The sequence below is a fragment of the Pseudorca crassidens genome, chromosome 4 (assembly GCF_039906515.1).
Source record: "Pseudorca crassidens isolate mPseCra1 chromosome 4, mPseCra1.hap1, whole genome shotgun sequence".
Taxonomy (NCBI): Eukaryota; Metazoa; Chordata; class Mammalia; order Artiodactyla; family Delphinidae; genus Pseudorca; species Pseudorca crassidens.
This window is the reverse complement of record NC_090299.1, coordinates 10,510,033-10,534,166: the sequence shown is the minus strand read 5'-3', so window position 1 is coordinate 10,534,166 and position 24,134 is coordinate 10,510,033. Positions and strand designations below refer to the sequence as shown.

Genomic DNA, 24,134 nt, shown 5'->3' with positions numbered 1-24,134 from the left:
CGGTAATTTGGTTTAGGATTGTGATGACTGAAACGGAGAATAGAGGAACTGAAAAAACATTTAGAGGATTCAGATGGCAGGATGTCATGGTGAAGACTTGAATATGTGAAAGAAGAGACGCGATGGTCCAGAGAACGAATGCTAGGATTCTGACTTAAATGACTCAATTCAATCAGAATGGAGTAGAGGGCAGCCAGGTTTGGGGAAGTCCATCAGAGATTTTAAGGTCTTGTGAAATATGTAGGAAGATTTTTCACATAAGAAGTTGGATATAGGGATTTAGAGCTTGGAGAAGAAGTTTGGATCGAAGATAATTCATGTATGTAGGTGGTCATCAGAGTCATGGACACAAGAAACATCATCTACAAGGAGAAGACAGAATGACAAGAGGAAGACTGCTATTAAACCTTTAGGGATACAAACCCTTATCTGACAGATGAAATAAGCCTACTAAGGAAATTGAGGAGGATGGATCAGCAAGAAGGTAGGAGGAAAATCAGCTGAATGCAAAGTCATAAAAACAAGAAAAGAGAATGGTTCAAGAGATAAAGGAGTGGCTACGAGTGTTGAATAATGTTGAGAGATATAACAAGAATCAAACAGAAAATCTTACAGGATTTTTCAGTTTGAACATAATTGCAAACTGTAGAGAGCTGTTTTATGAGAATTATTGAGGTTAAATCCAGATTGCCATGGGCAGATTCACAAGAATGAGGTTAAATACGAAGAGGAAGAGATTGGAGAGGATGGAGGGTAATAGCATCATTAAGAAATTTTTTTTTCATGAACTACCCTAAGCATTAGTCTATTAAAATTATCTTATAAAGTTCAGTTTAATCTTTATCATATTAGGAAATTTTGCAGTTGCCTCAGGTCAGTGAAATTATTTTCACTTGATGTCATTATAACTTGATGTTAAAATGTGCTGTATTTGAAACCAGATATACCACTATATATTTATTAGAAAATTTATAGAGTTCTATGAACTATATCCACTATAACATATAGATAATTTTGTAACTATATTATATATAATGTCAATAACTTGATATCAGACTATATATGAGATATTTATCTTATATACAGTATATGTTATATTGGGTGAGATCATACATGTGTACATATAATGTAACAAAATATTGATTAAATATGAAATTAACAAATGTCATTTCAAATAAAAGAAAGTACTTGTATCAGAGCTCTAGAAGAATAAATATATTACTTATGCATTTAAACACTTTAAAATGAATTAGCCATTGAATTTAATGTTTATGAGATTATGATACATTGTAAGCAGAAATGAAAGCTGCGTTTACACATGAGTTGATTATTATTCAACTTCACTCTGATATTAGCAAATGCCCAAGGAAGACTATCTGTATCAAACCATTAACCAGTATAACATTGTGGCCCAGGCATTTATATATATACTTACGTTTCCCTTTCCTAAGTGCACAGTGTTGTTATTACCAGAGTTGTCCTTAAAAAAATAATTACACAGGTGTATTTTTTTTTTCGGTACGCGGGCCTCTCACTGTTGTGGCCCCTCCTGTTGCAGAGCACAGGCTCCGGACGCACAGGCTCAGCAGCCATGGCTCACGGGCCCAGCTGCTCCACGGTATGTGGGATCCTCCCGGGCTGGGGCACGAACCCGTGTCCCCTGCATCGGCAGGCAGACTCTCAACCACTGCGCCACCAGGGAAGCCCACAGGTGTATTTTTTTAAAAGGCCAAAATCATAGACTGAGAATAGGACTTTCACAGAAAGAGAGGAAAATCTAGGACATTTATAAAAATTTTAAATGCTAGAAGGTAAATAGATTTCTTCTAATAAAATTAGTACGGATGATCTACTTTTATACTTACCAGGAAAAAAATGTTTCTTAGAGAAAAACAAAGAAATTAAGAAAATAAGGCTTTATTCAATTGTCAGCTAAATCTTAGGATTGAGTGGCGGTATTGGAAAGGACAAGGGCACAGAGGACCACAGGATCAGAACACAAGGAGTCAGTTTAGTTCCTAAGCTCTGTGGGTGTCCAATAAATGCCAGTGCCTCAGGCCTATGAATCTTTAGCTTCTGGCAGAATAAAAACTGGGATTAAGGCAATGGACAGCTGCTTATAGCTAGTGGCGATAGATTTGCTTCAACACCTCAGAGTTTCCTGCCTCTATTCAAATCCAGTAAAATGGATTTCAAAATATATATATATATCATATATAAAGTAAGCATAGACGGGCCATTTCACCCTCCTCTGACAGCCACAGAACCTAAATTTCCATCAGCAGAGGAATGGATAAAGAAGATGTGGTACATATATACAATGGAATATTACTCAGCCATAAAAGGAACGAATTTGGATCATTTGTAGAGACATGGATGGACCTAGAGACTGTCATACGGAGTGAAGTAAGTCAGAAAGAGAAAAGCAAATACCACATATTAACGCACATATATGGAATTTAGAAAAATGGTATAGATGATCTTATTGCAGGGCAGGAATAGAGACACACGTAGAGAACGAACGTATGGATACCAAGGGGGAAAGGGGTGGGGTGGGAGGAATTGGGAGATTGGGATTGACACATATACACTATTGATACTATGTATAAAAGAGAGAACTAATGAGAACCTACTGTATAGCACAGGGGACTCTACTCAGTGCTCTGTGGTGACCTAAATGGGAATGAAATCCAGAAAAGAGGGGATATATGTATGCATATAGCTGATTCACTTCACTGTACAGCAGAAACTAACACAATATTGTAAAGCAACTCTACTCCAATAAAAATTAAAAATAAAAGCATAGAAAAATCCTATCATATGACTGCATTCAGGTGTGCTCACTTTCTTCTTAACCCTTCCTTGTGTTTTCTTTTTTTCCTTAGCAGTATCACCTGCCTTTTGATCATCTGATTTGTCAGGAATTTGTACCACTTTACTCTTATTGTAATGACTGATGTCTAACCATTTAATTGGGGATAGTAGGAGTAGCAATGCCAACAGGGTCCAATTTCCAAAGTCAAAACTTGTAAATACTGAGTCATTAAGGCCCTGAAAGTAAAAAATTTCAAAAAGAAAGGAAGAAAAGAAAAGAAACAAATACAAAATAAAACAAAAAAGAACTCCTTCCTCCCTTTATGTTCTGGTTCTGTCTAGAAGTACTACACTGTGAAAATGTTGACTATATCAACAAGTGCGACTTTAAGTCACTCTGAAGTCTCCAAAAGTGGTTAGTTGCATCTGGCAAATATTTACTCACACCTTCATATCCATGGCACGTTGAAACAGAAAGTTGAAACTTGCCAAGAAAGTGGATGATGTATATTGCATACTCAGATACCTTTAGTGGCAGCCACAAATTTTTAGATCATTTCAAGATGATACAGTTAAGATCTTTAGCTTAGACAGCTGTATGACTTAGAACAAGAATGAAGAGCAAACCCATTATAGACTCCTGTAGCTGTGAAATCCTCGAGGGACTCTCAGTATCTGTACCTGGAGAATTGGGTATAGGAAATTACAGAAAGCAGAAGTGTGTGTGCCTGGATGCTGTGGCCGTGACTACTAGCTGCCTAGGAAGTATCCATTCTCCCCTTCTTTAAAAATGGAGCCCCAATTTTATTCCAGGCAACCAAGTGCCAAAATTAAGGGCTTTGTTTTGCAGCCTCCATTGCAGCCAGGATGAGTCTTATTGTAACATTATTAAGTATGCTCTGACTCAGCTGAAAGGGCACTATTTTCATGATCTCTTTTTACTTCTTTTCTGCCAAGTCTGTGGACAATTATCTTATGAAGCAACCTTGAGTTTGAGTCTCATGCCATTCTCAGTAGTGTACAATTAAAAGACTTGGTTTCTCATGTGCATAGAGCTACCACACTGACCTTGTATTCCTCTCTCTGATTTGTGTGTGTGAAAGAAGAGCAAACTTCTTCTTGGTTTAAAGATTCTTTTTATTATTTCTCACTTTTATACAGCCAAGTCAAGCCTAATTGATTCAATTTCTATTTGGACATAAGCAGATGGAAGCAAAGTCATTCCAGCAAGAAAAAAGGCACAGTCCAGGGATAGCATACAGAGTTCAAAGTGTAGGAAAAAAGGATGGACAGGTGTTTCTCACTGGCAGCTACCGACCTGTATTATTAAAGCCAGTATAACAACTTTAAAAAAAAACATTTTATGCATTCAGGTGGAACATATACTCTCTAGTCACCTTTGCAACGTCTAACATTTATTTTGTTCACCTAAGCTCTGAACGCATTTTAGCGTCAGACATTTAAGAGCATAATAAGTAGTCAATTAAATCTGAATGAAGTCTGCATAAGGGAAAAAGTTATCAAAATAGTTACAACAGAATAACAGTGGAAAATTGAATCTTTAATGGTAGATCCTCTCCATGCCGTCACACGAAGACGTACAGACACCAAATTCTGACAGAGAGACAAAGCTAAGCAGGTCCACTTGTGAGACGAGGAGTAGGTCTTCCTCATGTTTGGAGTGCGATGATGACCTTATTGAATGACACTTAAGAGATAAAATGAAAGAATTGTAGGCTGTGGTCAGAGACTGAAATTCTCAAGTTTAAGTTTTTAAAAGTGATGAGAATGAGTAATGCATATGCATATGAAGGTTTGAGAAACAGCTGTTTACAGATTGGGTGTAGCGAGCTCAGGTGTGGCTAGTTTCTAATACTGAATGGCTGTTGAGAGCCACTGCCACTCTTGCCAAAGTGATTTCTAATTAGATGGTTGCAGATTTACTGGGTAGACTGCCATTTGAGAACAAAGAAATAGCGTGTTAAGGGTATTAAATACGCAGTGGGATAAGTCTATTAATGTTTTTCCCCCTAAGAGCTGAAGGGACACGGGAGAAGCAGAGGCTGATAGAGAGATGATGGTAAAGGAACACTATGTTGTCAATGGAAAGTCCATTTCAGGTTCTGGAGGAAACTGGAAAAATACAATTCTCACTGTCTGTGGATAAATTCACTTTATTTTTATTTTTTTAATTTTTATTTTGCAGTACGCGGGCCTCTCACTGCTGTGGCCCCTCCCGCTGCGGAGCACAGGCTCCAGACGCGCAGGCTCAGCGGCCATGGCTCACGGGCCCCGCCGCTCCACGGCATGAGGGATCTTCCCAGACTGGGGCACGAACCCGTGTCCCCTGCACCGGCAGGCAGACTCCCAACCACTGCACCACCAGGGAAGCCCTAAATTCACTTTATTAATTCTAAATATCAAAATATCTTTTTCTGGTGAACTTATTATTCCCAATAGTTAAAAGTAATAAAATGAAAATTCACATTGGGACATTCCCCAAAGACACACTTCAAATTGATTGTTCAAACTAGCTCAAAAATACAAAATTGGTCAAGGATTCTATTTCATTCTTAACATCAAAACCTGTACTTCACTCAAATATAGTTTACCGAAGCCTCTTTCTATGGGATTCAGAGAATTCATTCATGCATCCTCCCATTAGGGTAAGCTTATCATAGTAGATGAATTTCAAATGAAATCAAAGCTTGCTCTTTAAGTGTATTGAAACTAAGACATGATTTTCTAATTTTCAAGGATAGCTAGTGTATTTTATTTATGAGGATTTTAAGAGGCATTTATTAATTATAATACTTAATTCATAAAATATAGAATGTATTTTACAATTTTAATTATATTACACTGATAGTTAAATTTTACCTTTATTTTCCATCACATATTCAATCTGTGTTTTTCTACACATCTAGGCTCTTACTTTCTAACACTATTTGTTTCTTTGTTAATTAAATAGATGATTTCAGGTACATTTTAATGCTTTTACTAATTAATAAAATTCTGGCATGTCAGTATCAAACAATTCTAATTTAAAATACACATGCATTGTTAACATATAGGGCTCAAATATGAAATTACACTTTAATGAAAGCTTTCCATTTTAGTTGCTTATATTCTAGGAAACTTAAACTAACAATGTTGTGGTGATAATTAATGGTGAAGGAAATTAAAGATGTGTATTAACGTAAAGTGTATTATAATATTAAGTTAGTAAAATGATGTTCCTACAAAATATAGTTTATACAAAAACTAATAAATATTTGCATATGAATTCCCCTCAATTAACTTAATGCTCAAATTCACTTACTATCATGATTAACTCTAATATTAGTGTTAATAATTACTTCTAAGTGCAAATAAATGGTAGGTTTTAACAAATATTGGTGAAAATATTACTTTAAATATGATCAAGATTTTGGAGAGCTACGTAAAGAGAAATGAGCTATCTTTCTTGGATACCCATTGCAACTTCTTCAGATACAATCTGTGCATTTTGTGAATGTTGCTTCTGTCCTTTTAAATTGACAAAATGGAGCAGTTGGAAAGAGAAATTGTGGGCAGAAAATAGTAGACTTCTATAAATTTAGATTAGATAAACTATGTGGCCTCATGAGAATTGTTTTAGGTCTGCCGTATTCTAATTATTAGAATCAAATCTGCTTGTGATGTGCTACAGTGCAAGGACACAATTTTTCAGCAGTTATCAGCACTTTTTTTTTTCTGGAAGCGAAGTCTCTAACATATTATTCCCACACTGGCTGTTTAGGCCTCCTTCTCAGGTCTGCAACAGGCTCTTCTAACCTAGGAAGAGATCCAGGTTCGTAGGTTCTCTTCAACTACCATTAATTCATATTAAAAATTTCAACCCCTGTTATCTGTTTCCTCTCATTAAAACCAACAAAACTGAAGAAGAGCAATTTCCCTACGAGGGAGAGAAACAGAGCAAAAGAAAAAGTAGGGCTTCCCTGGTGGCACAGTGGTTGAGAGTCCACCTGCCGATGCAGGGGACACGGGTTCGTGCCCCGGTCCGGGAAGATCCCACATGCCGCGGAGCGGCTGGGCCCGTGAGCCGTGGCCGCTGAGCCTGTGCGTCTGGAGCCTGTGCTCTGCAACAGGAGAGGCCACAGCAGTGAGAGGCCCGCGTACCGCAAAAAAAACAAAGAAACAAAAAAGAAGGCATAAAAGATTCTTTACACTAAAGTAAATGAATGATATGAAAAACTAAGCAATACGTTGTTTAGGGATAGAAATTTGTGGAAAAATTTAAGGAAATTTATAGGAATAAAAGCATAAAATCATGGAAATTGTTGTCTCTGGAGTACAGGAAGATAGTGTAATGTGGTCAGACACCTCAAATTTTTAAAGAATGTAATTTATTAAAATGTAACTGAGGGACTTCCCTGGTGGCCCAGTGAATAAGACTGCACGCTCCCAATGCAGAGGGCCTGGGTTCAATCCCTGGTCAGGGAACTAGATCCTGCATGCATACTGCAACTAGAAGATCCCGCATGCCACAACCAAGATCCTGCGTGCTGCAACTAAGACCTGGTGCAACCAAAATAAATAAATAAATTTTTTAAAATGCAACTGATTTGTATTGTGTTCATGAATAATGAAATATGTTGATGTTTACAATAGAATTTTGTTTCATTCAATATGATTTTAGAATAGACTTTCAGAAATTTTTGTGCCTGCCTTGTGGATATATAAGAAAATAAACTCCATTGTGTTATTGGGCTAAAATATTATATCACTGTTTTACACGTGATAATAAAAATTTAGCAAAATTCTACTGCATTGGAATTTGGAAGAAAAAAAGCTGCTAAATGACATGTTTTCTTTTTTATTTGAAAGAGTCGGCCACCACACTGCACATTAGAAAAAGGAAGAAAGGAAAGTTAATTTATTATTTTCACCTACACTTTACAGGAATTGTCAAATAGCATGAATCATTTATAAGCCTCTTTTACATACACTTTTTTGAGTTATTTTAGGCAGACTATAAATGAAAAAGTATTATGATGCCTGTGAAAAACCGTCACCTGGTAGAAGTCACCAGGAACTACAAGAACAATTTTTTTTTTTTTTCCTTCTGGATGTTTCTTTATCTCCCCAAAAGGTGAAAGTGGGAGATGGAAGGAGAGGGTGCTTTTTTGTTTGTTTATGTCACAAACATTATTTTGGACAAATTATACTATCTCCTAAGTGAGTAATGTGAATAATATAGTACAATTTCTTAAACAAAAAAGTACAGTCAATAGTCAAGTGCTATGAAAATAGTGTAGTGCAGTGCATTTTATGAGAAAAATAGTTTTTGATAACAGAGGCCAAAAATACATCTGCTAAGTTTCTATTATCATTATTATCATTAACAGATTGTAATAGTCTTAAGTATAAAACAAATGTAACTACCAAACAATCACAATTGGAGTACATTTCAGCTACCACTTAGTTATCAAACACAGAAAAAGAGAGAAGCATTTCCTCATATACCATTGTACCTATAATAGTATCCCACATCTCATGATATTTATCTTAGCCTTCATCTTTTAAGTTTTATTTGCACTGATAAAAGAACATCCAGACTACTGATTTAGCTGTGGTATTTCTCAACTTTTCATAATACTGAATATCATTTACACACTTTTGGTCATTTATATTCTGTTCCTCTTATTTAGTTCAAAAATGGGGGAAAAAAGTCATATAATGCATTTCTTAAACTAAAAATATATTTGTTCACTGCCTAGTGCTGTATAGATAGAAAAAATCACCATCTATTACATCCAACATTATTACTTATATGGAGGAAATAGCTGAAGTAACAATGGTTTAAGGCTTACCACAATAATTCAAACCCTTTTGTAAGATTAACTATATAAGTTCATATGTAAAATAAAGAGAAGTGTTCTCTATGTTTTTCAACCCCAAATAAAATTTCACAGCTTGTGAAATACCTTAATTTTGATGTCTGGTGTGGGTGTCTTGGCCCTAGAAAAGTTCACTGATCCGAAGTAATATTATATTTACTTAAAGATCCATAGTGTTCCTGAATTGAGAGAGTTGACATGTAGAACCTAGAGGACAGAAAAAGAGAAGATAACATTCTATGGCAAATGGACATAAGAAAAGAAGATATAGATCTATATTCTGGAATACCTGGGAAGTCTAACCTCTTTTTCAATGAAATCTCTTTATTTGGATTGCTGAGCACTTGGGTGAAGAGAATTCTCCTAAGAACTTGGGATTAATCTATAAAGGAGAAAAGGTTTAAAGACATTAACAATCAACTTCGGGAAGGAATAAAAATAATAATACATGATAATGAAACATAACAGGTTAAGATGAAAAGATAAGATAAATGACAGTGATGTTGTCCCATTAATACTTTGGTTAGGAGAGACTGGGATTTATTTTAATGTAAAAGTCAAAATAAGAGATAAGGGGTGTAAGCTTCCAAATCATCAGTTGATGGACTTATCAAACAGTAAGGTTAAGATAGCTGCAACAAAAAATTTATAAATAGACAAGAAATCAGAAGTGAAACTGGAATGTCTTCTTTGGATGTGAGTAGATATCTCTATGCCCTGCAACTGCAGAGAAAAAGGCAACTGTAGTTAAAAAAAAAAAAAGACACACACACAAAAAACACAGAAAAGTTAGAGCACTGGCTATTAGAAGTAATATCTTTAAGCAGAGAATGAATCTTTGAACAAAAACCTCAGTACAGAAGACTAGAAAACGTTACTGTAAGTTTCCCAGGCAGTATTTATGTCACACTGATGCCATTAACCTATTCAAAGCTGTACAGAAAAAGAGGAAAATTATGGGCTATCCGAGTCTAGACAATCAGAATTGTATGCTGTTGCAGCCGTGTGCTATACTCTTGCTGGTTGTCCGCCAATGCACACTCACTAGATCCATTCTTGATGAGACATATTAACTTCTTGCTACAGATTCAGGAATTTCTCATTGACACACACTCATTGAGCTTACTATCTAGAGTAAATCTGGTTAAATTAATCTCTTTGTATGAGTTTCTGATTTGAAAACAAAACCCAATATTTTTTACTCTTTTTATGACATCATTCTCACCATAGTTCTTAACACATTTTCATTTTACACTTTAATCATTTAACTGAATACAAACCTGTACTAACTTCTAAATCCAATTTTCTTCAAAATTCAAGTGAGCTTTCAGTCTTTGAGATGGATTTGTGTGTATTTGTGTGTGCAAACATGTTTGCTTTCTGAATGTAGAAATAGGAAAGTACTTTTCCATGTAACTACTAACACCGTCACTTCTAACATGGAAATTGATGACCCTCGTGATTCATTGATCTCAGAGCTCTGCAATTTCCTAAATACAGGAGAACTTCATCCAAATCGTATTCTTTTTTGTCCAATTGTTATTTTTATTTTATTATTATTATTTTATTTTTTGGCCATGCCATACAGCATGATATTAGTTCTCTGACCAGGAATTGAACCCATGCGCCCTGCAGTGGAAGCCCAGAGTCATAAGCACTGGACCGCCAGGGAAGTCCCAAAATCATATTCTTTTATCTTTGTTGATAGCTATATCACAGATATCATCATCTCCTAGAACTGCTAGAATAAAGATTTTAATTTTAGAGTGTATGACCTTCCCAACTCTCCCACATCTTTATACTTAGTGATTTGTCTCTGCCTCCTTATTGTAAAATTCAGATCCTTACCAATGTACCGTTTTCAAAGACAATTAACTTTACATCATTAATTCTTGACATACCATAAGTGGATTCCTATTAGTCATTTGAACAATGCCCATGAAAATAGTCCAGGATTTTCATATCTTTTATTTACTACTGTATCTACTAAGTCAATCTTGAGAATGGCCCCATGAAGGCAGTTGTTTAAGTTGTCACAACTTTTCATGCTTCAGACATGAACTGTGCATTGGAGACAACATAGTAAGGCATTAAACTCCACGATGCTCTTTTGCTCAAAGTGTCTCACAAATGAAGATAATGTGCACAAAAAGCTATCCTCATCAAGCTTACATTTCTTCCTAAGTGAACAAACATATAAGCTCTGTTCCATCACTATTCCTTTCATATCCCCTTTTCCCCAGACCAAGCAGTCCTGCCCCAAGTATTGTAAGTCATCATTAGTCAACAGTTTCATTATTACATGTCCCATTATTTGCAGGATTGCTTTATTATTATTATTTTATAATCAATGTTAATTATATTAATACTATGAGCAATAATCAGAGCAGAGTATATTTGTATAATGCCTCTATTGAAGGAACACTTCAATTACTTGTAGATCAAGTTAGGCCTGGGGTCTTTGGAAATTTTCTCTAATTCAGTGAAGAAATAAACCCCTTCTGGCTCTCTCGGCTTAGTAAATTTCTTTATTTGAAAACTTTATCCTCTGAAAGAATCATCACAACCAACTCTGTGCTTAATTATAAACATGAATCAAACTCTGAAAGCTTTTGTACAATCTGCACTTTCTTAATCTATGTAATACATCAAATTTTTAAAATGTGCATTATAAATTATACCTTCACTTATAATGTGGTCGTTCAGCTTGCGTTTTTTTGTATAATTCTGATTTCCCTATTCATGTTTTCTTCCAGTTTTACTGAAGTAAAATTGACATACAGCACTGTATAAATTTATGATTTGATCTACATATATCATGAAGTGATTATCACAATAAGTTTAGTGAACATCCATCATCTAATATAGATACAAAATTGTTTAAAAAAAACCATTTTTCCTTGTGATGAGAATTCTTAGGATTTACTCTCTTAATTTTCATATATAACATAACAGTATTATTCAATATTTATCATGTTGTGCATTACATCCCTAGTAATGATACTTATATGTCTTATAACTGGAAGTTTTTATCTTTTGACTACCTTCATTGAACTCCCCCTCTCCCCACCCCCTGACTGATCTCTTTTTCTATGAGTTTTCTTGTTTGTTTATTTTTGAAGTATAAGTAACCTTCAACACTATGTTAGTTCCTGTTACATAACATAATGATTTGAAATTTCTATACATTTTAAAATGATCACCAGGATAAGTCCAGCTACAATATGTCACCATACAAATATGTTACATAGTTATTGACAATATTCCCCATGCAGTACGTTGCATAACGATGATTCATTTATTTTGCAACTGGAAGCTTGTACCTCAATCTCCCTCACCTACTTCTTTCCTCCCCCGACTCTTTTCCCCTTGAAAACCACCTGTTTGGTTTTTTTAATTTTTAGCTTGGTTACTTATGGCTCACTCATGGGTAATTATGCGTTCTTTATTGGTCAAAAGTTATACTTAAACTTCCTTAACCAGTTAGATCTTTACCATTTACCACTGGATATGTATATGCCTTGGATGCTACTATTATAGTTCAAGGAGCTGTGTTTGCCCCATTTTCAGACAAGGCCTAGTAGTTTGTATATCTCCTCTCCAATCACTCTAGAGAGGACATAGCCTTGGACATTCCCTGAGTCTTCCAGATTGCCAAGGGTGAGTATGATTTTATTTATAAGAGTTTATAGGAATTGGCTTTAGAGGAGTTGCCACTGGGTCAGAGTAGCTTATTACTTAGTATACGCTCTGAGATTGTGTTTAAGCCCCCATACAGGGGAGGCTTCTGCCTTATATTGATGAGTCTGTGTGTGATTTGTTGAATGCTTTATTTGCAACTTAACTAGAACTAACACATTAACCACTTTCTCCTGCTTTAGACCTTTCAAAACAAATTAAAAAACAAAATTAAGTCAGAATATCATTGATTTAAATTGATCAATACAGCCAACAGTATATGGAAAAAGTCTTTAAGGACATGTGGGTTGAAACTAACTTCTCTTTTGTATGGTTTCTTAAATCTTTAATCAAAATGTGTTTTTTTATTGTTTTCCTCAGCATCTTCACCTCTGCATAAATAAGTTAATACTGTTCTTGTTTTTGCACAAATAAGTTAATATTGTCTTTGCCTGTATTCGTTTCCTGAGGCTGTTCTTAACAAAGTACCACGAACCAGGTGGCTTAAAGCAACAGAATTATATTCTCTCACAGCTCTGGAAACATTAAGTCCAAAATTAAGGTATCAACAGGGCCATGCTTCCTCTGAGATTCTTGCATCTTCCTAGCTTCCGATCACCGCTAAACCTTGTTACTCCTTGACTTGCATCTGCACTGTTCTAATCTCTGCCTCTCTGGCCACAGGGTTTTCTCCCTGTGTGTCTCCGTATACACATGGAATTTTCTTCTTCCTACAAGGACACCAGTCATATTGGATTAGATCCCATCCTACTCCAGTGTAACTTTATCCTAACTAATTACATTTGCAATGATTCCATTCCCAAATAAATTCATATTCAGAGGTACTGGGCGTTAGGAATTCAAAGTATTTTCTTAGGTACACGATTGGACCTATAACATTGTTTTTACACAAAATGCTACAAGTAGTACTTAGAAGCCCTTTCTTTCCCTCTTTGAGACTTAACCAACCCCCTTAGAGTGGGACAGATGAAAGGGAAGACTTAAAATAACTTCTGCCCAAACACAGCCCTCACTTTAGTCTTTCCTACCAAAGCTCCAATTTAAGAACTTCTGACCTAATCTAAATATTCAGTTAAAAGATAATGAAATGTAGGCCAAAAAAGGCCATATGACTTATCCAGAGTCATATTAATCATCAACAGAGCTGGGATTCTAGTTTAGGAATTTTGAATTTTCAAGTTTAAATCATTATCCAAAATGAAGTGATGAACTCAAAGTTTCATCTGTATTTGTTTTGGTGTCCAAGAATCAGGGACATGGGATGAGCCAGCATCATAAATCTGCATCATTTTTCTAATTCATGCATGGATCCAGTCGTGTGCTGAATGTAATTACAGTAAAGTTAAACTGCATTTTGAAGTTTACATCAGAATTCTAGAAATAAAGAAACCAAGAGTAAAAACCAGATTAAGTCAGAGTGACAGCTATTTAAATTAGGAAGCACAGGACTTCCCTGGTGTCGCAGTGGTTAAGAATCCACCTGCCAATGCAGGGGACACGGGTTCCAGCCCTGGTTCGGGAAGATCCCACATGCTGTGGAGCAACTAATCCCATGTGCCACAACTACTGAGCCCGCATGCCACAACTACTGAAGCCTGCGTGCCTAGAGCCCGTGCTCCACAACAAGAGAAGCCACCACAATGAGAAGCCCGCGCACCGCAAGAGAAGCCACTGCAATGAGAAGCAGCGCACTGCCCAAGCCCTCACTCGCCACAACTAGAGAAAGCCCACGCACAACAACGAAGACCCAATGCAGCCAAATAAATAAATAAATGAATTTATAAATTAGGAGGCACAGCCAAGGTTATGGGGAAAGTCTGTACTCAAACAAATCTACTATAAACCCATTTCCTTGTTTGCAGTTGTCACTGTATCTGCAAGAGACACTGAGCTCCATTTATTCCATTTGAGAACAACCAGAAGACATAAGCACTATTAGGTAAAACTGCCCATCTTTCCAGATTTCTGATCTAAAACTTCATCATTGGTTTCTGACGGCTAGCATCCTCTCTCCATGCAGAAGTTCTTAAATCTATAATCAAAGGGTTAGAGATTAACTCCTAACCCTTGTTTCCTTCAATATTTAACATCTTTAAAAATTCAAACTATATACTCTATGTTAGATAATCATCCCCAAGAATAGGTCTGGAATCCTTTAACATTAAGAAGCAGAGATTTTAGTCCCAAGCCCAAACCAAGAGGTTTAAAGACTCACAGATCAATGCGAGAACTGTCAGAAGAGATGTTCCACCTGACTACATTTCTGAAGCCTTGTTATTCTTTGTTTTATAGTCTGATGCGTGGCTCTTTCTCAGCGTGTCATATTTTAGCCTTCCTTTTCCAGTTTCACACAGTGCTCTTTGGTTTTGACTAATGGCTTGACTTGGCTTTCGGGAGTAACTTTCCTCTTGACTCTTACATAATCCCGGTCACATAAACCACTCTTCTAATTGTTGACCACAACTTGCCACCGCGGTAACTCCTGTTTTGAAGACTTTGTGAGGGGTACCAGCTGCTCTGTTACGCTTTGCTTCCCTCCTCTGGCAATAACTAGTCATTGCAGTTAACCTCTCAAATTCTTACATATCAGTTGTAGTTCCTGACTCAGTTTATTAATTTATTCATTTGTCCATTTCTTCAAGAAATATTTATAGATTACCAATCAATTGCCAGACACAGACAGGTTATGAGGACAAAAAGTTGTATAAAATCATATTTTTTTCTTAGCCTTATTGATCTGACAGTATGGGGAAGATAATCATTAATCAGGGCTTCCCTGGTGGTGCAGCGGTTAAGAATCCGCCTGCCAATGCAGGGACATGGGTTCAAGCCCTGGTCCGGGAAGATCCCACATGCTGCAGAGCAACTAATCCCGTGTGCCACAACTACTGAGCCTGTGCTCTAGAGCCCGTGAGCCACAACTACTGAGCCTGTGTGCCACAACTACTGAAGCCCACGTGCCTGCAGCCCGTGCTCCGCAACAAGAGAAGCCATCGCAATGAGAAGCGCGCACACCGCAATGAAGAGTAGCCCTGCTCACTGCAACTAGAGAAAGCCCGCGCACAGCAACAAAGACCCAAAGCAGCCAAAAATAAATAAATAAATTTATTTTTAAAAAATCATTAATCAAATAATGACTTGCTTATCATTGACATTGCCTTGTTGGAGTTATCTGTGTTTCCTTAATTGCCAGGCTTGCTTCTTTTGGATCTCATGATATTAGAATGATTACTTTTTAATAAATTATCTTATTTATTCTTTTCATCTGTTCATTCAACATGAATCTATTAAATAACTATGTATCAGGCTCAAAACACTGATGATACAACATGAACATGAGAGATCTCTAGCATGAAATCTAACACAAAATCTATCAGAAAGATAACTATTAAGATAAGTGAATAAAATAAATTTATCTAGAATAAATGTAGAGTACAAGAGAAGAAACACTTGAAGTATGTAAGAAGTACTTATTTTCAAATACATACTTTCCATATAATGAGAGAATTAGGCCAAGTTTTCCTCTAGTGTTTGCACATGGTAATATTATCACCTTTATCTTTGTGTGTTTGTATATGTATGCTTTTTGGGGGGTGAGTGCTATACTCTGCATAATTTGTATAATCTTATTAGATGTATATATTTTTACAGAAAAGGAAAATGATTCTCAAACAAATTTAAGGGATTTGCTTAAGACTAAGATCTAAAAAGTGGCAGAGGTAATTTTTCAATTCAGAGTTTCTGCTGTGATTGCTCTGTCTTCCTCATATACCAGAAAATGAATATAATGCTAATATTCATTTAATGTACCATCAGGGTTTTGTCTACAAAGAATTCTTTAAATCACATTTAAAATCATGCAACATTTAAATAATGTAAGATCCCCTTTTTTTCCCATTTTTACTTTAATTTTATAGAGCCTAACCATTTAGCCTGTCATTAATCTGTATTGGATTCTGTGATGTGCCACTGAGATCTACCTTCAATGAAATGTTTGCTGATCTAGCTGCTTGGAGCTCTGGTGGCCAAAAGCCTTCAACTTCCCTGTAGAGATTGTCTCAGCTGAAGAGAGTCGCTTCTTTCAGATCATTCTCCTTCCTGGGGCGCCCCCCACTCAACCACATATCAATTCCTGACCATTTCAATTCAAATGAACAATTCGAAGGACCATTCTAGTTCCATAACTCCAGTGCAGTTGGTGATACAGCCATTGGACCTGCATTACAGTGTGACATCTCCCTTTGCCCAATGTTTCTTTCCTCTCTCTTCCACAGTTATTGATTTCAGGGAAGGGCATGCCTTAGTAAATATCTAGTACACTAAACTTCATCTCAGTTTAGTCTGCTCTCTGGGGAATAACCCCAGTGATAGTTGTACCAGATGTGGGCTAAGAAAGTAGCTGCATAAGCTGGGTTCCTTATGATCCACCATTGTTGTACCAGCTCCCCTCCCCCAGCTAACACTTATGGCAGTATGCAGGGACTTTTATGATGACCTGATGGAGGAGGAAAAAAAGCAAACTCTGTATGTGGATGTAAGCCAAAAATAGATGGAATTCTCTACAGATTCACCCAGTGGTGACCTTGAAAGACAGTGGCAAGAGAAAATTCCCTTAATGAGCAGAACACCTGGTGTCTACTTTGTGTGGAAAGAGATGTGGCCCAAGGTTAGAATTTATACTTACTTGTGGACACTAGCAAATGGTAAGGGAAAAAAATGAAATATCATGGACAGGAAGGTGTAGATTAGAGAAAAAAGTATTATATATGAGAGTGGGCATAAACTATGAAGATTTTCATATCACATGTTAATGCCAACCAGAGAGCTTCTACCATGAAACAGGCAATAAACAAGTAGAAAAAGTGACTCAACCTGTTAACATCTGCTGGCCTCTCTCATTGGCCATCACAGTGCCGGCAGAAATGGAGGCTATGCATGGACCCAGAAGGATGGGCTTTTGCTTACCAAGCCTCTTGTAGCTCCTGCTGCTGTCAAATGTCCAACCTGGCAGCAAGAAAAACCAACATCCAGTCCCCATTGTGGCACCATTCCTTGATCATACTAATTGGCCACTTCGGGATAACTTTACTACATGGATCTTCTATCATGGGCTTGGGAACCAGAGAGTTGAAATAGGAGTGGCCCCACTTACCCTCACTCCCAATAACCCACTTAGGACATTTGTGCTTCCTGTATCTTGAACTTTAAGTTCTGTAGGTTTAGAGGTCTTGGTTCTCAAAAGCGGAACATGTCCACTGGATCCAGGAAACCCAGGGAGAATCCCATCTAACTAGAAGGTAAGAGTGTCACTTTTCATTATGGGCTACTTGTGGGAAATGACAATCAGCAAGAAGATGTGAGATATGTGATATCCTTGAAGAGATAATTGACCTTGTTTACCAAGAGGAGTTAGGACTGCTGTTATACCTGGGTTCAAGGAGGAATTTGTTTTGCACACAGGTGATTCATTTAGGTATCTGTTCTTATGTCCTTGCTGTAGTTTGATTGTAAATGGGAAAGTGTAGCAATTCTGGCTTGAGTAGGGCATGCATGGGCCCAGAACCTAGAAATGATCATTTAAGTCACACCAGAGGTAAGCCATTGAGACCAGCAAAGGTGATAGCTGAGGAGGAGGGGAAACTATAGGGGATAATGAAGGAGAGAAACAATGAATGTCAGTTTTGGCCAACTGCAGAAGCAGTGAACAAAGTGCTAATCTTCCTCTCAAAGGATTCCTCCAGGAGGAGAGTCCACTGGAATCCCACTGAAGTTTCAGAGCATATTTGAAGTTGTGGATTCAAAAGCTGCAAATGGGGGATGTTGTGATGCACCACCCTTTAACCATCAGCTGTCATCCCCTCCAGGAATTGCAACAGTTGCAGAGCTGCCTTGCCCCAAATCACATCCCTTTCCTGGGGTGGATCTAGTCTAACAAGTGATCTGTGTACTAGTCTAAAGACCAAGCCATCTCTTTCTAACCTTAAGGTCAACTCTGAAGGGCCCATTCTAGCTTCACAGTTCATAATGGGTTGTCCAAGGCTGCTGGGCTTGCATGACACCTCAACTCTTCCTTTGTCCAAACCTGCTCCCTCCCTCTCCCATCCATAGGTATTGATCTCAAGGGTGATCCTGAATATTTATCCTACACACTAAACTACATCTCAGAATCGGCATCTCAGAGAATGTAACCTGCAATGAACATTCTTTGACTCAATTTCAGTTTTCCTCCTCTCCTAATTTTGCTGGGATTTCCATATTTAATTAGACTAAGCTGAGATATAATAATTTTGCCTGTTGATGTTCTCTAGTTTATAATGAACTCTTTCCTCAGCATTTGATGTATTTAGTTACATAAAATTATTTATGACCACTTTATATATTCCATATGTTTCATTACCTTTAGCAATTATGCAAGACCTATAGTTTTAGTTAAATTAAAAAAAATTTTCTGTAACATAATTCTCTCACATAGAAGTATGTGTATGTGTTTAGGTGGAAATGCAAATAAGAGTGAGGAAAGGTATTACAAGTAGAAGGATGTATTTAGGACAAAAATTTCATAGATAACATTATAATATTTCTAAATTTTTATATTTGATCCATTAGTTTAAATGATCACGATAATACAGTTGTAATTGACAGTGACACATTTGAAACTGACTCATAAATAAGTATTTACATGGAAATGACTCCTATGCAAGTACTTTTCTGACAAGTTTGAGTCATATATATTTCTAATTAACTCAAATTATTTGTATTCGCTAATGCAAATTATTGTAATAGCAATTTCATGAAGCTTTATATATATATACCTCTAATAAGTTTTTGTAATTATACTTTCTCTAATATCTATTTAACTTTGTTTCCTCCCTTGAGAGAAAGAGAGAGAGAGAGAGAGAGAGAGAGAGTGCCTATCACAGGGATAATTTTTCAGATTTTATCTGAATATAGGTAAGTCAAAGAAATTATTTTTTTATATTTGATTTGAATTTTTTATAAATACAGAATAAAAAATAATAAACAATGCATCAATATATCCACCAAGTAGACTAACCTATTACTAATATTTTGCTACTTTTGATGTATACTCAGTCCTCACTTTGCAGTCAGATGGTAACAGGAATTTTATCTCAATTACCACTAAAACTTGGAAATCATGGACTGCATTCTGATCTGCATGTCTCAATTAATGTGGTACTGTACAAAACAAGGACTGCCTCTGTGTGTGTGTGTGTGTGTGTGTGTGTGTGTGTATGTTTCTATTTATATGTACCAATGGAAAGCAAACTATGGACATCATGACTCTTCACTCAAATGCTTCAGTTCACATCTCTTAAGAAATTCAGCATCCTGTTACATAAATACAGTACAGTCATAACCCCTAAAATATAACACCTAAATTATAATTCAATAATCTCACAGAATAATGAACCTGTATTTTAATTTCCCCAATAATTATCCCTCCTCTCAGTCTAAGATCCTATCCAACTTTACACATTGTATTTGGTTGTGATTTTACTTTTGCCTTTTTAAATATACAGTGTATATATGTATATATATTCAATACATATATATACATATAGAGAGAGAGACAGAGAGAAGAGAGAAACGTTTTTTCATGACCTTTTCTTGAAGCATCCAGGTCAGTAATCTTTGATAATCTGATGTCTGAATTTTGTCTTCCAAATGATTTTTGCCCTTTAAAATAGTTTTAGTGTTAGAAACACACATGCACACAAGTATTTCCACTTCTATTGTCATTAATGAAAGATGCCATGCATTCAAGTCAGTTTTTTCATTGGACCCATTCAAATTCTCCCTCCTACGTGCTTTGACACACATGGCACTTTTTCTGACAGCAGTCTTCTATTTCTACGTACTACGTATAAAGCCCTTTTATTGAGTAGGAACTGAAATTAATTTTTCTGCTGTTGCCCTAGCAAATGGGAACTCAGGTATTATTAAGATTTTTTGTTCCAAAGGGTAGAGATCAGCAGAGGTATTTTTTTCTTCCATTTAAACACTGCTCTTTCCTTTCATTATGTTATCTCAAAGAAGAGAGAAAAATATAGGACAGTATTAGCAACTCAGGCACCAAAATAATATTCTGGGGTCTGGCATACTATGTCCAAAGATTATTTTTTTGTTTGAATATCTCTAATGTGCTCTCATATTTGCTGATATTTCTAAGGTAACTTCACACACACGCGGTCAGCACCTGGATATGTAGGACAGTTTGGGGGGACAGTTATAACCGCTCTCATCTGCCTACACTACAGTGCACATGTCCTTGGTCACATGTATAATTTCAGTGACTTTTCCAGAATATATTTAGGGTCTATATGTATATATATGCCATATGAAAAAAAATGTACAGAATATAGATATACAGAGGTGTTTTTTTTCCCCGCATAAGTAAATGCCAGATATCTAGAGATGTACAATATGCAGATAACTTTCACATACATTTGTTCTCATGGACAGGAATTTGTATTTTTTTTAATATACAACTGTTGGCATTTTTCCCCTATGCTAAATTTCTGTTTGGTAAATTTCATAGATCTGGATTCAACATTTCCTGATTTGTAGCATCCAACTTGAAAATATTTAAGGCACAAACCAAAGCATAGAGGAACACCCTGGGTTTTTGTTTGGAGCACTTATCCATGGTAGTTTCTGTAAATTAGTTAATATCCAATAACACTTTGCAGTTTCTGTGTTTTGTGATAATTGTATAAGCATATCTATGATTGGTTCCAGCTATTTTTGTCTTTTGCATGTGGAATATTTAAAATCTAAATTTGCAGTAATGTATTTTCTATGGTCATTTAGCAAGATTTTATTTTTCTATATGCCTTTCTGTTCAGTTCTCCTGTTTAACCATGTAGAAACTGCTGTTTAAAGACGTGGTGTCAAAAGGCAAGCTTAATAAAGGCATAAATATGGAGGACATAAATATGACTAAATAAAATTACACTTCATGCTTTTCCAGGAGTAAAGATTTATTCACCATTTCACTGCATCATCTAACTGAAAGAAAATTCATAACATACAAACCTCATTTTTGTCTTTGTCTTGATAGTATTGAATGAGACACTTCAAACAATTATTATAGTCTTTCCTTCTCAATTTGATCAGGAAAGGGACCCATTTGATAGAGGTGTTTTCCATCATGTATGAACGTGACACCATGTCAAGATGAAGCAGAACATAGAAAGTTGCTATAATGTAACTTTCAGTTGACACAGTGACTCTCTACTGCGTACAAAGTGTTATTAAAATCTGGCTTAAATATAAGCAAAGAAAGGGGAAAGTACTGTGTATTTTTATAGTGACAGTAAAGTGTTTGGGGTTGGGAATAATTAGTTGTTTGTTTTTACAAAACAGCAGGAGTTCACTTAGACAAATAACCAGCATTTACAAGTACTTGTAAAAAGAAAAAAAGTGAGATAAATTTACCAGCAACTACTAATCTGAGAACAAAGACTATAATAGTAGCTGTAAACAGTTTTTATGTTCAGACATGCTATTACTAAAATATTTACTTCTCTGCAAATAGAAGTAAAGCGGCTTTTGGTTAAATGTTAACTTCTGTGAAAGCAGGTACAAAAAGTACGTTACAATAGCAAATGTGCTTTACTATACTTCCCAATATACAACATAGCAATATACAATATACAAAAATTTTGAAAATACTATTTCTCTGACTAATATATTACTATAATATACATATAATATGCTATAAACATCTACATTTGAGTAAATCTTTCTGCACACAGAAGCATTTCTGTGCTTCTGTATTAAATTGGCAAATAGATCAGTGATATATTAGGATTTGGTTTTACTACATCTCAACCAAGGCATTTCAGTATAATTTAAATATATTTATATAATAGGCCAGGACTTAAATAGAACATTAGTTGAAAAGGAATTTAGAAAACTTATTCATATTCTGGCCTGTTCCAATTTAGAAATGTATATATACTTTCAGGAAAGATTCAAATCAGCACACATTTATCCAGTGGCAGTGTAATCAAAAGAAAATATTTGGATTTAACTTGGTTTCAATTTTTTCAAGTTAATGTTCATCTCCTATAATTTCATGTTCTTGATAATAACCCAAATATATGTCATTCTTCAGTGATGTCTTAAGCAATTAGGGATGTACTTTAACTTTTGTGATCTAACAATGTAAAATTAGATTGCTCTTGTATTTCAGTTCATAAGAAGAATTTTGTGTGCCTTAGTATTTGTACCTAAAAGTTTTATTCTAAGGCATACATGCAATAAAATGTCATGTGGACCGGATAAGTAGCAGTTACAGTAAGTCCCCTAGATACGAACGAGTTCCGTTCTGAGAGCACTTTTGTTAAGTCCAATTTGTTCGTTAAGTCCAACAAAGTTAGCTTAGGTACCCAACTAACACAGTCGGCTATATACCACTGCTTTCACGCTTGCTTCCGGACATCCTGGGCTTGAAATAAAGATACTGTACTACTGTCCTCTATACAGTACTGTACAGTAAAGCACACAAAATCACAACTACTTGAAGAGGATCCACGCCTGTGTCAATGTACACCAGACTCGTGAACTAACTTACGTGATTGGACATGCAAACGCATGTTCACATCTTTGAAAGTTTGCAACTTGAAGGTTTGTGTGTAGGGGACTTAATGATTATGATAAAATTTTTCCACTGTAGAATGTTGGTAGAAAAGATTCTGGGAATCTTACCCATGTTTAGTTGATGAAAAATATTTTAACCAGGCAAAGGGAGAATAGCTCTTATAAATTTTAGAGGACATGGCAAGGTTGGTTCCTATTGTTGGAAGAATCTAGAAACTGGAGAGGTCCCAGTGAGGGGGGGTTACTGTGATATTTTCCAATCTGGAACCCGGAAGAAACCACAGGAATTCAAAGTTAGTCCCTTCGCAGTTTCCTCCTTGGCCCTGATTACATAACGGGATTTTAAACTACTGAGCCAGCGCTTCCCACCCAGCCTTGGCAATAACAACTTAAAGCTAGATCCCATCCTCTGTAGCAGGCAAGGAAGTCAGCTGCCTTGTAGTTAGATTGCAAGCATATTGCTATGTCCCCAAGGGCTGAAAAGTCCCATGTATAGAACGTTTATATTTCCTATAATCACAATATTTCTCAGCTATACCTGCTGGGAAAAGCTGAAACTGTATTCCAAGGCTCCCACGTACTTGGTGAGGCCCTTGCTGTCCAAATACATATATCATATATAGTTCAAGTCATGCTTAAGCAGCCAGAACCCTTTGGATCATCTCCTCCTGCTAAAGTCTTATGCTTTTGCTGAGACAGAGGTGGCTGAAAATTGTAGACAGTGTCTGCCAAGGTCACCCTTATAGCCGGCAAAATTTTCAAAGGTTCAGTCTCTCCTGAGCTTCAAGATGTTACTAAGCCTGAGAATCTTTCCTGAGCCCTAACATTGCTATGGCCTATCAACCCTTGTTTTAGGTCATCATAGCTCATGTATCATTCACTTGTAGGCACTGTAGTCCTCGTTCTCTAGGAGGAGCTTTTCAAGCGAGAGCTGGGCCACTCGGCGTGTAATCACCCTCTCAACCATGCTGAGTCCACAGACATTGAAAGTCTACTGCACATCTGTAGAAATGCAGTGCTTCAAATGTTAGTTTCTACCAGATACCCAGGCAAAAACATCTTGCCACACATGGAATTTCAAACCTAAAAGCCACATGCCCTGGACTCACTCAA

At 36.4% G+C, this 24,134-nt stretch overlaps 1 long non-coding RNA gene across 1 annotated transcript in view; it reads right to left on the bottom strand.

Annotated features, from left to right (window-relative positions):
* Window positions 1-3,911: 3,911 nt before the first annotated feature.
* The window catches only part of LOC137223402 (uncharacterized), a 57,902-nt gene continuing 37,679 nt past the window's right edge, over window positions 3,912-24,134 (bottom strand). Inside the window, exons 4-5 of the long non-coding RNA XR_010942851.1 lie at window positions 8,784-8,903; window positions 3,912-4,522 (exon numbers count right to left, since the gene is read on the bottom strand). This is a non-coding gene — a long non-coding RNA (uncharacterized lncRNA). The remainder of the gene's footprint in view (window positions 4,523-8,783; window positions 8,904-24,134) is intronic.